The sequence below is a fragment of the Podarcis raffonei genome, chromosome 1 (genome assembly GCF_027172205.1).
Source record: "Podarcis raffonei isolate rPodRaf1 chromosome 1, rPodRaf1.pri, whole genome shotgun sequence".
In the NCBI taxonomy this organism is placed as follows: domain Eukaryota; kingdom Metazoa; phylum Chordata; class Lepidosauria; order Squamata; family Lacertidae; genus Podarcis; species Podarcis raffonei.
This window is the reverse complement of record NC_070602.1, coordinates 12,704,218-12,718,619: the sequence shown is the minus strand read 5'-3', so window position 1 is coordinate 12,718,619 and position 14,402 is coordinate 12,704,218. Positions and strand designations below refer to the sequence as shown.

The window sequence follows — 14,402 nt, the reverse complement described above, 5'->3', positions numbered from 1 at the left end:
TTCTAACTTCCAAACAACTGTATTTTCCTTGCTTTCCGGAGCTCAGCACTTTCAGCCTTCTGTATCCCTGTTAAGGTTATGTCTTGCACCTCCTATGAGATTCCCCCTTTCACCTTCTCCTGCAGTTTTGCTCTCTTTCTTCCAAGCGCTCCCACACTCGATTCAACTTAGCAGTGTTCACAGTGGATTCTAAAACACAGTCATCTTGCCACACACAAAACGGAGTCTGTCCTTCACTGGATACCTCCCATGTGACCAACGTTAGCCAATCACATAAGAACTACTAGAGAACTCTCTAGAATTCAGCTACAAAGCAGTCAGATTTAAACACATAGTAATGCACACAAGCATTTACAATTTCAGGAATTAAATTACTATACTTAACACAGTGACTATGGTCTTACTTCCACTGTTGGAGGCAGAATGCCTCAGAATACTGGCTGGTTGGAGTCTGTCAACATCTGGAAAGCTCTGTAATGGCAGCCTTATGGTTATACGTGGGTAGATATATCTTGAGCAAAGTTTGGCGAACCTCTATAGTCAAAGGACTTACTGGGTAAACTTCCTCATGCTTAAAAAAGGTGGAACTTTATTATTTTCTTTTGCTCCTTACTGCTGTCCACAAATTTAACAAAGTTATGCAAAAGTTAAAACTGTGGAATGAGTCGAAATCCAGGTATGAATTTGTGTACGTTGCGGAATTTGAAGTTGCAGAATTTGAGTTAACTTAGTGCAGAATATGTGTATTGTCTGACTTCTCTCGCTGTTTCATGCCTCTTTTTGACCACTTGAGGGACATACCTGGTGAGCAGTCTAATGAATTAGCCATTATATATTAGAGAGCTACTGTGTTCATATGGGATGATATAACATTTCAAGGTGGGTGTGACCGCCATGCTTTTGGCATATGCACTAGTTTCACTTTAAGGGACTAGGTGAACCAAACATGGATACTGAATTCATATCCCCGTGATACGGATCCATCAGTCGTAAAATCTAGTTTACGTAACAATGAGAAGTGCTTGTCAGCAGAGGAACAAATTGGGCCAGATATTCAGCTGCCGAAAAATGAGTATAGATTTAAGTTGGAGCACTGGTCTGAGAGCAGGGCACACCCACACCATAACTAACCGTCATGCCCCCCCAAAAAAGCCTGGGAAATATAGTTTCTTTGGGGTGTTGAGAGTTGCTAGGAGACCCCCTATTGCCCTCCTAGATCTACAATTCTGAGTGTTCTTTGGGAAGCAGGATTGACTGTTACCTACTCTGGCAATTTATTTCCTGCATTGGCATGAGGTTGGAGCAGAAGACCTTTGGGATCTCCCCCATCCTGTGGTTCTACTCATTAATTTCCTGCGGTAAATGAAATGCAGACACCTTGCATCTCTGGGCATCCTGGTGGGTCAGACCAAAGCCCCATCTAGTCTGGCATTCTGTTTCCCAAAGCAGGTGTGTCCAGGAAGTCCACAAGAGGGCATAAAGTCCTCTGCTGTTGTTCGCTGCCCGCTCATAGTCTGGGTGGCATGCCGCCAGTGACATACTAAGGCGGTGATTGCCTTATTTTATTCATCAAAATATTTATATACTGCTCTATGCTACAAAACAACAAATCGGTTCTCAGTAATAACTACATATAACAAAATCCTGTAACTATTTAAGAGACCATCCATTAAGTTTTATGGAAAGATGTTTTCTTAATTTCCTGAGTGAGGCTGGTGAAATAGAAAAAGTTTTCAGCAGGGATTTTAAGACTAAAAGAGAAGGCAGAGCTTTCCACAGGACTGGATTGATGAGATTCTTAATAGCTCCGTCGGTAGAGCATGAGACTCTTAACTGCAAGGTTGTGGGTTTGAGCCCCATGTTGGGCAAAATTCCTGCCTTTCAGGGGGTTGGACTAAATGGTCCCTTCCAACTATACAATTCTATGACTCTATGACACTAAAGGCTCTATTTCACCCAGTGGCGTAGCGTGGGTTGTCAGCTCCCGGGGCAAGGCAAGTAATTTGTGCCCCCTAACCCGTGGGCAGAGAGCTGCGAGTGCGAGCGTGCCCCCCCAGATGTTGCGCCCGGTGTGGCCGGCCCCCCCCTGCACCCCCCACGCTACGCCACTGATTTCACCAACTCAGGAGACAACCAATGACACTCCTGCAGTAGATCTCAGTGATTGAGCTGGGACATAAGGGTTCAGGTGGCCCCTAATTCCTTATATAGCCAAGGAAGTCACTGTGGTCTACAGCAAAGCTTCTCTAGCAAATTCCAGAGTTCCCAGAAGCCTGATCCACAATAACTTGGAGCAGGGCTTTCAGTGTGGCTGCCCCTCTTCTGTGGAACAACATTCCTGCCATGATACAACAACAAGCACCTGCTCGCCGTACTTTGCAGAAACAAATGAAGAACTTTTTGTTCCAACAGGTCTCTGCCATAGTTTTTACCTTGTATTCATTCTAAATTCATATTGCGGGGGGTTTTTTGTGCTGTTTTTAAGTGTTTGAGGGAGGTGGGGTGGCTTTTTCCCAATTATGTTTTGTGTGTTGCTTTGACATATATGGGTGGAAGAAGATACAGTCATACCTCGGGATGAATACGCTTTGGGTTAAGCATTTTCGGGTTGCGCACATTACTTCCAGGTTTTGCCACGCACACATGCGCAGACCATCAAAATGTGACCTGCGCATGCGCAGAAGCTCCAAAATGTGACCTGCAGATGCGCGGACACGGGTTACGTTCGCTTCGGGATGCGAACGGGGCTCCAGAATGGATCCCATTCGCATCCCGAGGTACCACTGTATAATTATGGTACCTCTGAATGTGCTTCTATGCATCTGATCAGAAAGTACTGTGGTTACTGTCAGGGCCGTCTTAAGCATATCCAGCGCCATGGTGCAAAGATCCCTCCGGCGCCCTCCCCACCCCCCTTTCCCAGAGTTGCCAACCTTTTTTAGGGAGGACGGCGCTGCCGGCGACACGCCCAGTTTTGCAGGGCTGGAGGAGGTGGGCAGTGGCTGGAGGGCAGGGAAGAGGGGAGGCTGGCCGCAGTGACTCCCGGCTCAGCTGGCCGCTTCATGCTATGGTGGCCACGGCAGGTGGAGGCTCCAGGCGTGGCGCTGCTTTGGCGCGGCATGGCAGAGGCGGACGAGGGCAGCGAGCTGATGCCAGGAGGTGCCGCATCCACCCTCCGCCTCTTCCCTGGTGCCCTCCAGAACTTAGCGCCCTTGTGCCCAGCACCACTAGCCTCTATGGGTAAGACATCCCTGGTTACTGTGGCTAAAGCCAGGTAACTTTTCCCAGTCATTGTGCAGCAGAACATTTTCCAGCGGGAGTTTTTACCTCTTGGGATATAAGTCCTTCATTCGGCACCCAAGAAACACCATTGCTGCACACGGTAGGCGACATGGCTTGCTTCATGCACACCTTAATGGTTACAAACAATCATTATGGCTCCATTATGTTAAATCCTTCCTGGGGCCCTGAAAAGAACAATGGGCAATGTTGTTTCACCGCCCAAGAGGATCGTGTCCACACCCACACAAAATGTGGGTTCTCCTTCATCAATCATAGTTTGTGCCAACAGATAAAAGACACTGATTTGTCATGTTTATTCATAGTAAGTCTCATTGCATTCAGTGGGATTTACTCCCATGCAAACATGCATAGGATTGCAGCATAAGGAAAGGAGCACATTAAGATGCTTGTACATTCCTTCCTATATAGCACCCAGACTACCACGCCATGTGCGAGCAGTGAAGACGCTCAAGTCCGCAAAGAAGTCCTGGCAGAGAACACTTTGCTTCAGACTATACTGAATATTCAGAAAGGATATTAAGACTATGATTCTATGATTCTGTTCACTGTGCGTCAGAGGCGCCATGTGCTGCACTGTGCATTTAAAGCTGTATCATACCACTTTAGGGATGCGGGTGGTACTGTGGCCTAAACCTCTGAGTCTCTTGGGCTTGCCAATCGGAAGGTAGGCGGTTCAAGTCCCTGCAACGGGGTGAGCTCCCGTTGCTCTGTCCCAGCTCCTGCCTACCTAGTAGTTCGAAAGCACACCAGTGCAATATAGATAAATAGGTACTGCTGCAGCGGGAAGGTAAACGGTGCTTCCGTGTGCTCTGGCTTCCGTCATGGTGTTCTGTTGCACCAGAAGCGGTTTAGTCTTGCTGGCCACATGACCTGGAAAGCTTTCTGTGGACAAACAACAGCTCCCTCAGCCTGAAGCGAGATGAGCGCCGCAATCCCATAGCCGCCTTTGACTGGACTTAACCCTCCAGGGGTCATTTAATTTTACATATCACTTTAAATAGTTGTGGCTTCCTTCCCCCCATGGAATCCTGGGAACTGTAGTTTTTTAATGGGCTGAGAGCTATTCCCGTCACTAAGCTACAATTCCCAGAGTGATTTAACCGTCTTTTCCCATGGAACTTTTGGGAATGGTTGCAGCCACTCTGACTGAGGCTGATTGCAGTAAAAACACCTGGAAGGCACCATATTGGCTATTACTGAATTACAATAATCATTTCTAAATCTGCATCTATGCATATAAAATTGGCATAGGCAAATTGTATGCAAATATTAATCCATTTGTTGTGGTGATGCATTTCCTCTCTTGGGGCAATGTGAAAGTGGCTGGCTGCATGTGATGTGTGATGCCACATCCCACAACTCCCCTCTGCCAGGAAGTCTTTGCTGGGGATGTTGGGCAATTCAGACAAAATGGAAATGGGAGCAGAAATTGCCAACATTCCCTTATTCTTCCTATGTCCAGAATGGAAATCAGCCCAGTGAATATGATTAGTATCTGTCATCGGTGTTACTTTCAATCTGCCAATGATGGGTAATCTATTATATCCCCCCCCCATTCGCACTGGTTCCCCCCCTTTTTTTAATGAATGGGGTAGAATAACGTAATTACACAACTGCTGCAGCAGCCAGTGAAACAAATAGCAGAAGGCAGTAGTTCTGGGCAGAAGGCAAACTGCAGCAGAAGGGAAACAGGACTGTGTGCGAAAATACAGGGCAGGAAAGAAAACTTACATCCCTGAATCTAACCTCTCCTCCTCCTCTGGCAACTGAACTAAAGCTAAATTATGCATAACTGCATTTGCTCACAATCATTTCTCATAAGCCCCCCGCACCTCCCCACTATCTAAATTCGATTGCAATCTCCCCGAGCCAGAAGTATTTCCTTTTGCTTTATTTCATTCTGCTGGTACTATATAAATACTGAGCGGTATATGGTTTCCCAGCTTTGCATGCAACAAGCTGTCAAGTTCTTTTAAAGCCGTTCTCATAAAGGGAGGAATTCTGCCAACTAACCAATGTTCGGCCCACATGTGTCCTTGATTAGATTAACAAAGTGATTTGTTGAAAGAGCTGTCTCTGTTGGCTCTGCGAGTTGAAACACCGCTTGATTTTAAATCGGGCTTTGCTGCTCTCAAAGCAGTCATTGGGAGGCATAAGTGCCCCTCTGACAAATCGGTCCAGGGGGGCAGCAATTAGTAGGTCCCAGGACATCCTTTTTGGACACACACATTTGCCACCATCTCTGTGCTTCCTAAAATGACCGTCTCCATATCCACACCACACATTTAAAGCACATTCAACCCACAAGCTCATGGTTCCCCCCCCCAAAGAATCCTGGGAACTGTAGTTTCCAGAACTACAATTCCCAGTATCCTCAGAAATCTGCAGTTCCCAAGATTCCTTTGGGGGCAGCCATGTTTTTTAAATGTGTGTTGAATGTGCTATAAATGTACAGTGTGGGTGTGAGCTGAGAGATTGAGGTCGTTGCTCCCAGGTTCAGTCCCTGGCATTTTCACATTAAAGCAGCATTTCCCTGTGTTTTCCAGATGTTTTGGACTACAGCTCCCATCAGCCCAAACCAGGACAGCCATACTGGCTATGGCTGATGGGAGTTGCAATCCAAAACTTCCAGAGGGCACCAGGTTGAGGTGGGCTGCCTTAGAGGAAGTGCTAGCAGAAAGACCTCATAACCGCTGCCAGACAGAGTGGACAAAGAGCTTCACTGGCATAACACAGCAGCTTCCTAGGTCTCCTGTCTTTATCCCAAAACTAATGCTTGTAAAACTTAGGCCACATCTGCACTATGCAGAATAGAATAGAATAGAATTTTATTATTACGGTCACAGACCAGTTCCAGGTCACTTACAGTATCAGGAAAATCATAAAACACAACATCTGAAGCAGTATCATTCCATTTTTAACACTCTTGGCTTCCCCCAGGGACTCCTGGGAACTGTAGTTTGTTAAAGATGCTGAGAACGGTTAGGAGACGCCCCCCCTTACACCCTCATAGCGGTTTAACAATCAGTCCCTCTTCTGAGGAAACTCTGGTAATTATAGCTGCTCTGTGAGGTGAATTGGGGCCTCCAAACTATTCTCAGCACCCACAACCAACTACAGCTTTCAGGATCCTTTGGAAGAAGCCATGACTGCTGAGCGGTATAATTCTTCTTTTGATGTATAGTGTATTATTTGGCTTCAGAGGGTTGTCAGCAAACATTCCTGCTGCAATGTTTCACCTTGATTCCAAATTTTGATTAATCGGTGTCAAGCACCTTACCATTTCCTGTGTTGTGAGCAGGGCCTATATCCCTGCCAATGCCGCCTTGTTTCTGTTTTTTTGTTTTTATTTATTGAATTTATATCCCGCCCTGCCTCCTGAAGAAGGAATGTTAAATAGTACTTCAATTACTCTGGATTACTCTGGCTCCACGTTGACTTTGCTCCACTGCTGTGGAACCCAGGGCACTCAGCTCTGCATATGCAAAGGCGAGGCAAACAAGTTATCATTGCAGGTTGCCAAGTGCCCTGGAATGTATAATAGCCAGTGGCAAACCTGGAAGGACTGCATCCGAATTTCCAAAATGCAGGGCAAGTGGGATGAGTAATCCTATGAGAATTATAAGGTCTAAGATATAAAATAAACATTCATAAATGTACCAGGCAAACACATACATAAATATATAAACCACGTGTCTGAAATAGTACAGGAGAACAATCCTGAAGCCATTTTGACTGTCCCAAATTGACCTCAAATATTTCTCTGCAAGGAGGAAGGAAATGGGAAAGGCTCTCTTATTGCCTTTGAACTGTAGGGGCTTACACCTCCCTTTTCAAATACAGTCTGGCAAGTATCGTTTAAGCTGTGCAAACTATGAATATGCGTAAGAGATTCAGGAACCAAAGCATTTACCATCTCAAAGGAATGGCCAGGCTACCCAGAAAAGGCAATCAGATAAGGCATTATCAGGTATCCTGGCAGACAGGAGAGAAGCAAAACAGTAATAAACCTGCAGGTACCCAATTTGCAGAAACTCGCAGCAAACATTGCTCTGAATGCATTTGTTGTTGATGATGTTTAGTTGTTTAGTCATCCGACTCTTCGTGACCCCATGGACCAGAGCACACCAGGCACTCCTGTCTTCCACTGCCTCCTGCAGTTTGGTCAAACTCATGCTGGTAGCTTCAAGAACACTATCCAACCATCTTGTCCTCTGTTGTCCCCTTCTCCTTGTGCCCTCCATCTTTCCCAACATCAGGGTCTTTTCCAGAGAGTCTTCTCTTCTCATGAGGTGGCCAAAGTATTGGAGTCTCAGCTTCAGGATCTGTCCTTCCAGTGAGCACTCAGGGCTGATTTCCTTGAGAATGGATAGGTTTGATCTTCTTGCAGTCCATGGGACTCTCAAGAGTCTCCTCCAGCACCATAATTCAAAAGCATCAATTCTTCGGCGATCAGCCTTCTTGATGGTCCAGCTCTCACTTCCATACATCACTACTGGGAAAACCATAGTTTTAACTATACGGACCTTTGTTGGCAAGATAATGTCTCTGCATTTTAAGATGCTGTCTAGGTTTGTCATTGCTTTTCTCCCAAGAAGCAGGCGTCTTTTAATTTCGTGACTGCTGTCATGTCACCATCAGCAGTGATCATGGAGCCCAAGAAAGTAAAATCTCTCACTGCCTCCATTTCTTCTCTGAATGCATACCCTCCAACATTTCTCTGGGCAGCTTCCAACCTATATGAAAAACATAATCAAACAATAAACTTTTTTAAAAAAAACCCTTCCCTATACAGGGCTGCCTTCAGATGGCTTGGGGGTCAGATAACTCCATACTATCCAACATTTCCTCTGATGAAAATAGGGATATCCTAAGAGAAAGCGAGACATTTCAGGATCAAATCAGAAACTGGGATGGCTTCTGTAAATCTGGGACTGTAGCTGGAAAATAGAGACACTTCGAACAGTGTGAGAATGTCAGAACAAAAGTTGTAATGACAACAGCAACAACAACAGCAAATTAATTCACTTATATATTGTTGAATTGCACCATTTCGCAACGCAATGTCACAGAATTGCAGAGTTTCAAGGAAGCTTGAGGGTCCAACTCCCTGCAATGCAAGACTCCATGACAGCTGGCCATCCAATCTCCACTTAAAAACCTCCAATAAATGAGAACCCACAGCCTCCCCAGGGAGACCATTCCAACACACACAAGCCAGGCTTCCTAGCTGCTTGGAGCCGCTCTTAAAGGCAGCCGTCGGACCAGCTTCTCACACTGCGTGTGTTTCAACAAGAACTTCCATGCTGTTCCTTCTTGAAAACACTCGCTGATTTGGAAATGAAATGGAACAGCCTTAATGATGAACACATGCAAAAGTGGCACGAACTGGAACGAGACGGATCCGCCTGGTCCTCCATTCGTTCCAGTAGGCCCCTTTTCCGTTTTGGCGGTGACTGCACTGGACCTTTTCATTCGGAGGGGAGGGGGAGTCTTTTTCATCCCAGGGGCCACATTCTCTTCTGGAAAACCTTCCGAGAGTCACATGACAGTGACAGCTGCACCCAGAGGCCAAAGTGGGCAGAGCCGTAATAAGTTTCATGCAGTAGGCTAGTTTCTGCAAACAGACACCTACACCTCCCCACGCCCTTCGCTCTCTCCATCCAAGCAAGGAAGAAGCATCTATGGGTGGCCATCTGCCGTGGATGCTTTAGCTGAGATTCCTGCATTGCAGGGAGGTTGGACTAGATGACCCTTGGGTGCATTCTGTTGTAAACAAAAATCTGCCCTTTTCCCCTTATGGGGTATCCAAGAGCCCATATAGAGTCCTTACGTAGGTTCCCTATTGATAGGAGAAAATAACAGAGGCCAAACTTTTATCACAAATTTTTATCTATCATTTTATCATCACAAACTTACCACACAGATAAGGTGGGTGGTCTAAAACAGAAATATGAATGTTGTTTTTCCTGTCTGCCAGGTTATCTGATAATGCCTTATCTGATTGCCTTTCCTGATATTCTGTCACCCATTGAAATGCTGGTTACTCAATTCCTGAGACAATGGGAAGGTTCCCTGACCAGCTCCCTGACCCCCCCTCCCTCCTTGCAGAGAAACATTTGGTCAGTTTGGGAATAAAAAATGGTTTCAGGTTGATCTTCCTGTGCTGATCTATGTACATGATTGGTTGGTGCATTTATGAACATTTATATCTAAGACCTTAAAATTCTTATCACAAGTCCCACAACACTTGGTTATCTCTTGATATTGTAGACTTGGAACTGGTTCAGAAAAGGGAGCAACTTCTCTATAAGGACAGATTCAACCTCTGTGAAGGAAAGAGTCTCCCACCTCTATTCCACTGTAGAGCAGCTCTTACTATCAGAAAGTTCTTCCTGATATTTATTCGGAATCTCCTTCCTTGTAGCTTGAAGCCATGTGTTCGAGTCCTACCCTCCAGAGCAGGAGAAGGCAACCTTGTTCCCTCTTCCATGGGATAGCCCTTGAGATATCTGAAGATGGCTAAGACACTGTTTGCTTTTGGGGAGATGTTTAAGTATTATGATTCTAGTAGTTTACAGACTATTCACTGCTTTGAATAGAAGAAAAGAAAAGAAAAGAAAAGTGTGCTAATTTTAAGTGTGCTCAATTTCTTTAGATGGCAGGGCTGTATGCACTCAGGTAATCCCCCCCCCCAAATTCTGTTGGAAGTGGTAAAGGCCTGTACAGTATCAAATAAGAAGGGGGAAACCAACGCCTTTCCATGAGGTGTTCCTGAAAAGTAGAACTCGGCATCAACAGAACCAACATTTGACTGTGATTTGTGGCTCATTGATTTCTGTGCATGGAGAAGCTCAACATGATAGCCATGGTAGAGCATGGGATGCTTAATCTCAGGGTTGTGGGTTTGAGCCCCACATTGAGCAAAAGATTCCTGCATTGCAGCAGGTTGGACTGGATGACCCTTGTGGTCCTTTCCAATCTACAGTTCTACGATTCTAAGGTGTCCAAATCTCATTCGCCTAAAGTATTCAGCAAAGCCAAATGTAAGCAGGTTTGGGATTTAAATCCCAGAATTCAGGGGAATCATGCCATATCTTGCCACAAACAAGCAGCATGCATGCGCATATACTTGCTATCGTATCTTGTGGCCTTTTGCTCTGCCGCCATAACATGCTGGCAGATCGCACCAAACTCTTGCATTTCTAGTGTGTGTTCAGCAATATTTGCTCTGGTTCCAATCTGAGCTTCGGGTGGGACAAAAAGGCTGAGCCACTGTGCTTCCTTTGAGATGATGATCCTGAGGTTTGTTTGCTTCTGGCATTTTATCAAAGAAGTTGATCTCCTGTTTCTTCCCCAACCCGCTGCACTTCCCCAAAGGGGGAATCGCTGGAGGAGGGCCGGAACGAAACTTGAACAAACCAGTTTTCTACCAAATGCTAAGCAACATTTCTCACTTATGAGTATCTTGGATGCAGAACCAACACACCCTGACCTAGACTTGCAATAATATTCCAAGCGAATGCATATGCCTGGCTGCCGGCTCCCAGTGTTAATTGAACATGAATATTCCACAGCCGTAGGTTTTTAAGTCCTCAAAGTGTTAAAAAACTGCAGGAGGCACAAAATGAAGGCAATCCCTTGCAGAGTTTGCTAGGAGTTAGCCCCATTCACCATAGAATCATAGAATTGGAAGGTACCCCTGCAATGGAGGGGAGCTTTCCCTGGGTGAGCTCGAACCACCAACCTTCTGGTTAAGAGCCAGACACACTGCCCCATTGTGCAACAAGAGGAATTAGCATAATGGGCCTTGTTTCAGAAAAAACACATGCATAGGATTGGTGGGAAGCTGTTATTAGACAGGCTTAAAAGGGGGATTAACCAACATTACAGAGGACCCACCCATCAGGGTAGGATCTGCACACAATCCTCACGTTGCAATCCTTCCCATCTCTGCTCAATGTCCCATTGAGATCAGTGGGGCATACTGATCCTACCTAAGGTAAAGGTAAAGGACCCCTGGATGGTTAAGACCAGTCAAAAGCAACTATGAGGTTGCAGCGGTCATCTTGATTTCAGGCTGAGGGAGCTGGCGTTTGTCGACAGACAGCTTTCCGGGTCATGTGGCCAGCTTCTGGCACAACGGAACACCATGACGGAAACCATAGCACACGGAAATGCCATTTACCTTCCAATCGCAGTGGTATCTATTTATCTACTTGCACTGGCGTGCTTTCGAACTGCTAGGTTGGCAGGAGCTGGGGCAGAGCAACGGGAGCTCACTCCGTCACAGGGATTCGAACTGCCGACCTTCTGATCGGCAAGCCGAAGAGGCTCAGTGATTTAGACTACAGCGCCAGCCGCATCTTAGTTTAGGTGTGCATAGGATCATAGCTCAATTTACAGGTGCTATCAACAACAACTAGTGAACCTGTCCCAGTGGCTTCAACAGGATTTCATCATGGTTGAGCTGGATCCCAGCTAGAATGTGTGTTTTTGCACTGTCCTGGCCCCAGTTGTGCGATGGTAAGGAAGGTCTGAAACACACATATTGTCAATCTATATGCTGATCCCACGTGGCCACACCCCAAAACCTTGGGCGCTCCACCATCGCAGGCCCGCAGGTGTGTGATCCTTGCATCGCTCCAGACAATGTGATGATGACTCATGCACGCACACACACCTGCACACGTGGCCACAACAGGTATGCAAATCTGGCAAGAGACTGTGTGATTAGGCTGCAATCCTGAATCCTGAGTCCACTGGTGATAAAATAGCAGGGTTGCAATAAATTTGCTGGATCAGCCTGAAAAAGGATGTCTAAAGGACACCATCGGTGGCAAGATATTTAACTATGGCCCTTGCATGTGTGCTTGTGTGTGTTCTTGGCTACCGTGTGTGTTTGGTGAATACCGTGACTCATTGCCCTGAGGCCAGATTGGAAATGAATCTCAGGAAGAGAGATGTTTTGTTATGTGCGCTTTCGTTCCCAATGCATTTGCAGCCACAGGGAAACTTCTGCGCTCTCTCTCTCTCTCTCTCTTTTTCTCCACCCCTGGATCCACATTGGTGCTTGCAAATGTAGGCTTAGAGACAGAGTCCGTATTGAAATCCACCCGCCCCAGTCTTCTCCCTCCATGCCTGAGGGTGAGTCACAGACTCGGCAAAAGGCATGGAGAGTTGCTCCAGCCCTGAATGAAGCAGTCCAGCTGTTGCCTTCCTGTAGGGGTGGAGTAGGGGGGTCGGAGCTGGATATCACAGGCTGCCTGAGCTGCAATTGCACCACTGAGCTTGGAGTGGGGCAGGCCAAGAGGACTCCTGGCGGAGACTACGAGGCAGCTCTCTTCCTAACCTGATGGGAGGAACTCCCTGCTCAGGCTGACTTCTGAGATTCAGCAACAACACGTTTGTTTTGCTGAAGTTCTGCGTGCCTCACTTTGCAGAGGGCTGCTTGGAGGAGCTGATCCCGCACTGGCAGCCTTTATCTGTTTGAACTACAGAACCATTTCTGAGAACTTTTGTTTCTTTGTTTTGGTAAGTCTTTTTTCTTCCCACCTTCTCCTGTTTTGTTGGGGTATGTGGGCTTGCAGCAGCAGACTGCAAACCCAGACTTGAGCTTTTTGGTTCGGGGATGGTTAACTGTCTGCATGCACTGCGATTTAAAGAGAGAGCGTAAAGATTGCATGTCAAGCTGGACAGTGCTCCAGGGATGTGATGAGGAAAAGGTACGGAGAGTATGTTGTGCGCCCACCATCAAGTCTTGCTGTGTTGCAGAAGTAAGAAACCCAGAAATGAGAGGTTGTGGAATTGGGCTTTTGGGTAACTTTGAGGTGAGGGGCTTTTGATCAAAAGTATAGCAAACAGTGATGACTCAACAGATTGCTTTATGAGTTCAGAGATAAGGGACAACTCTTACAGGTGAATGGGATCTGTATCAGTAAGGTATGCAGTTAAAAGTTTTCTGCTCAAACCTGTGCATGTTAGATTCAGAAGCAGAGTCCCATCAACTTCTTCCAGGGGCGTGTTGACAGGGTTGTATGCTGGCAGTGAAGTCTTGTGTGTATCAGGAGAGCATAGTGGCTCAGTGTGGAAGTTGAGCTCCAATGCCTTTGGTTCAGTTTTTACATATAAAGGTGAATCTATCAAAATCCAAAACAGTGAGAACCAAAGCACCTTCAAAACCTGCATTTATCTTAATTTTCTGAGGCAGTTCTCCAACCAAATAAGGTTTGCAAAAAATGCATATAATGAAGGAAAGTGTGCCTAAATAGCAATGCATTGGTGGAAGTAGCATACAAAAATGGATTATATTAGCAGAAATTGCTTGTAAAAAAAAATAGACAAAGTTGCATACATCAGGAGAAAGTCATACTAAAATGCTGGATAATTTGCAAGATGATTGGGGGGGGGGGATGATTGCAAATTGCAGCACATATGCGGAGAACCAAATTTAAGATTTGGGAAAATGAGAAACTGAGAGGATGAGAATTGGCAAATCCTTTGATCCCTAGTCTCCATGTGCACAGAGCAAATAGGCACAGCCAGCACACATACACCCTAAAATATTTGAGAATGAGCAGGAGTGGTCTTGCTTGTCAATAGCTGGGGGTGAGGGGCCTGCTGCACACTTAGCCCCACCCACTCGCTCAGCAGGGTCTACAAGTTACACCATGCAAATGAGTAGTTGTCATACAGCCATTCTGACCACTGCCTTTTGAGACCATGCGTGGAAGGCAAAACAGGCACTGCACTTCTGATGTGGGAGAGGAAGGCGTGTCCCTCTGTATCTAGAATACTGCTCCCTTGCAGCCAGTCAGTTTAGGGCTGTTTTACACTGAGTGGCAGTAGTAGTAGAGTTTCAGACAACCATCATTCCCTGCCCTACCTGGAGATGCCAGAACTCGAACTCGGGACTTCCTTCGTGCAAAGTGCTCCCACTGAGCTTTCGGTCCTTCCACAAGGACATGCTGCCTGTACAGTTCCTTGCAATAACCAAGCCTTCCCTACACACCCAGCAAGCTTTCAACGGGAGGGGGTAACATTGCAGCCTTCCCTTATAGAGTTGTCACAAGCACGGACTCCCCAAAGGTTTCCTACTG

The 14,402-nt window shown here is 46.2% G+C and overlaps 1 protein-coding gene across 11 annotated transcripts in view; it reads left to right on the top strand.

Annotated features, from left to right (window-relative positions):
• Positions 1-12,418: 12,418 nt before the first annotated feature.
• Positions 12,419-14,402, top strand: part of LOC128399037 (protein AHNAK2-like) — a 64,812-nt gene continuing 62,828 nt past the window's right edge. For 5 of the 11 annotated variants that reach the window (XM_053360613.1, XM_053360863.1, XM_053360950.1 and 2 more), the window contains exon 1: positions 12,420-12,837. The gene's annotated coding sequence lies outside the window, so the exon portion shown is untranslated. Of the gene's footprint in view, positions 12,838-14,402 lie in introns of all 11 variants that reach the window. The other 6 variants (XM_053361124.1, XM_053360531.1, XM_053360698.1 and 3 more) reach the window with 3 other exon arrangements.